The following is a 3,852-nucleotide window of genomic DNA, read 5'->3' on the forward strand; positions in this document are numbered from 1 at the left end:
CATTGTTAAAGCTCTCTGTATTAGCCACCATGCATCCTGGGCCATTGTTAAAGCTCTATGTATTACCCACCATGCACCCTGGGGCTTTGTTACAGCTCTCTGTAGTATCAACCATGCATCCTGGGCCATTGTTAAAGCTCTCTGTATTAGCCACCATGCATCCTGGGCCATTGTTAAAGCTCTATGTATTACCCACCATGCACCCTGGGGCTTTGTTACAGCTCTCCTTAGTATCCACCATGCATCCTGGGCCATTGTTAAAGCTTTCTGTATTATCCACCATGCATCCTGGGCCATTGTTAAAGCTCTCTGTATTATCCACCATGCATCCCGAGCCATTGCTAAAGCTCTCTGTATTATCCAGCATGCACCCTGGGGCCCTTGTTAAAATTCTCTTTATTATCCACCATGCATCCTGGGCCATTGTTAAAGCTCTCTGTATTAGCCACCATGCATCCTGGGCCATTGTTAAAGCTCTATGTATTACCCACCATGCACCCTGGGGCTTTGTTACAGCTCTCTGTAGTATCAACCATGCATCCTGGGCCATTGTTAAAGCTCTCTGTATTATCTACCATGCATCCCGGGGCATTGTTACAGCTCTCTGTATTATCTACCATGCATCCCTGGTCATTGTTCCAGCTCTCTGTATTATCCACCATGCACAGTGGGGCTTTGTTACAGCTCTCTGTCTTATCCACCATGCATCCCGGGCCATTGTTAAAGCTCTCTGTATTATCCACCATGCATCCTGGGCCATTGTTAAAGCTCTCTGTATTAACCACCATGCATCCCGAGCCATTGCTAAAGATCTTTGTATTATCCAGCATGCATCCTGGGCCATTGTTCAAGCTCTCTGTATTATCCACCATGCATCTCGGGTCATTGTTACAGCTCTCTGTATTATCCACCATGCATCCAGAGCCATTGTTAAATCTCTCTGTATTATCCACCATGCATCCTGGGCCATTGTTAAAGCTCTCTGTATTATCCACCATGCATACCGGGTCAATGTTACATCTCTCTGTATTATTCACCATGCATCCCGGGTCATTGTTACAGCTCTCTGTATTATCCACCATGCACCCTAGGGCTTTTTTTACAGCTCTCTGTATTATCCACCATGCACCCTGGGACTTGTTACATGTCTCTGTAGTATCCACCATGCATCATGGGCCATTGTTAAAGCACTCTGTAGTATCCAACATGCATCCTGGGCATTGTTAAAGCTCTCTGTAGTATCCACCATGCCTCCCGGGTCATTGTTACTGCTCTCTGTAGTATCCACCATGCATCCTCAGCTGTTGTTACAGCTCTCTGTATTATCCACCATGCATCCCTGGTCATTGTTCCAGCTCTCTGTATTATCCACCATGCACAGTGGGGCTTTGTTACAGCTCTCTGTATTATCCACCATGCATCCCGGGCCATTGTTAAAGCTCTCTGTATTATCCACCATGCATCCTGGGCCATTGTTAAAGCTCTCTGTATTAACCACCATGCATCCCGAGCCATTGCTAAAGATCTCTGTATTATCCAGCATGCATCCTGGGCCATTGTTAAAGCTCTCTGTATTATCCACCATGCATCTCGGGTCATTGTTACAGCTCTCTGTATTATCCACCATGCATCCAGAGCCATTGTTAAATCTCTCTGTATTATCCACCATGCATCCTGGGCCATTGTTAAAGCTCTCTGTATTATCCACCATGCATACCGGGTCAATGTTACATCTCTCTGTATTATTCACCATGCATCCCGGGTCATTGTTACAGCTCTCTGTATTATCCACCATGCACCCTAGGGCTTTTTTTACAGCTCTCTGTATTATCCACCATGCACCCTGGGACTTGTTACATGTCTCTGTAGTATCCACCATGCATCATGGGCCATTGTTAAAGCACTCTGTAGTATCCAACATGCATCCTGGGCATTGTTAAAGCTCTCTGTAGTATCCACCATGCCTCCCGGGTCATTGTTACTGCTCTCTGTAGTATCCACCATGCATCCTCAGCTGTTGTTACAGCTCTCTGTATTATCCACCATGCATCCCTGGTCATTGTTCCAGCTCTCTGTATTATCCACCATGCACAGTGGGGCTTTGTTACAGCTCTCTGTATTATCCACCATGCATCCCGGGCCATTGTTAAAGCTCTCTGTATTATCCACCATGCATCCTGGGCCATTGTTAAAGCTCTCTGTATTAACCACCATGCATCCCGAGCCATTGCTAAAGATCTCTGTATTATCCAGCATGCATCCTGGGCCATTGTTAAAGCTCTCTGTATTATCCACCATGCATCTCGGGTCATTGTTACAGCTCTCTGTATTATCCACCATGCATCCAGAGCCATTGTTAAATCTCTCTGTATTATCCACCATGCATCCTGGGCCATTGTTAAAGCTCTCTGTATTATCCACCATGCATACCGGGTCAATGTTACATCTCTCTGTATTATTCACCATGCATCCCGGGTCATTGTTACAGCTCTCTGTATTATCCACCATGCACCCTAGGGCTTTTTTTACAGCTCTCTGTATTATCCACCATGAACCCTGGGACTTGTTACATGTCTCTGTAGTATCCACCATGCATCATGGGCCATTGTTAAAGCACTCTGTAGTATCCAACATGCATCCTGGGCCATTGTTAAAGCTCTCTGTAGTATCCACCATGCCTCCCGGGTCATTGTTAAAGCTCTCTGTAGTATCCACCATGCCTCCCGGGTCATTGTTACAGCTCTCTGTATTATCCACCATGCATCCAGAGCCATTGTTAAAGCTCTCTGTATTATCCACCATGCACCCTAGGGCTTTTTTTACAGCTCTCTGTATTATCCACCATGCACCCTGGGACTTGTTACATGTCTCTGTAGTATCCACCATGCATCATGGGCCATTGTTAAAGCACTCTGTAGTATCCAACATGCATCCTGGGCATTGTTAAAGCTCTCTGTAGTATCCACCATGCCTCCCGGGTCATTGTTACTGCTCTCTGTAGTATCCACCATGCATCCTCAGCTGTTGTTACAGCTCTCTGTATTATCCACCATGCATCCCTGGTCATTGTTCCAGCTCTCTGTATTATCCACCATGCACAGTGGGGCTTTGTTACAGCTCTCTGTATTATCCACCATGCATCCCGGGCCATTGTTAAAGCTCTCTGTATTATCCACCATGCATCCTGGGCCATTGTTAAAGCTCTCTGTATTAACCACCATGCATCCCGAGCCATTGCTAAAGATCTCTGTATTATCCAGCATGCATCCTGGGCCATTGTTAAAGCTCTCTGTATTATCCACCATGCATCTCGGGTCATTGTTACAGCTCTCTGTATTATCCACCATGCATCCAGAGCCATTGTTAAATCTCTCTGTATTATCCACCATGCATCCTGGGCCATTGTTAAAGCTCTCTGTATTATCCACCATGCATACCGGGTCAATGTTACATCTCTCTGTATTATTCACCATGCATCCCGGGTCATTGTTACAGCTCTCTGTATTATCCACCATGCACCCTAGGGCTTTTTTTACAGCTCTCTGTATTATCCACCATGAACCCTGGGACTTGTTACATGTCTCTGTAGTATCCACCATGCATCATGGGCCATTGTTAAAGCACTCTGTAGTATCCAACATGCATCCTGGGCCATTGTTAAAGCTCTCTGTAGTATCCACCATGCCTCCCGGGTCATTGTTAAAGCTCTCTGTAGTATCCACCATGCCTCCCGGGTCATTGTTACAGCTCTCTGTATTATCCACCATGCATCCAGAGCCATTGTTAAAGCTCTCTGTATTATCCACCATGCACCCTAGGGCTTTTTTTACAGCTCTCTGTATTATCCACCAT

This window comes from Ambystoma mexicanum, chromosome 5q (assembly GCF_040938575.1).
Source record: "Ambystoma mexicanum isolate Mex_15411 chromosome 5q, UKY_AmexF1_1, whole genome shotgun sequence".
In the NCBI taxonomy this organism is placed as follows: domain Eukaryota; kingdom Metazoa; phylum Chordata; class Amphibia; order Caudata; family Ambystomatidae; genus Ambystoma; species Ambystoma mexicanum.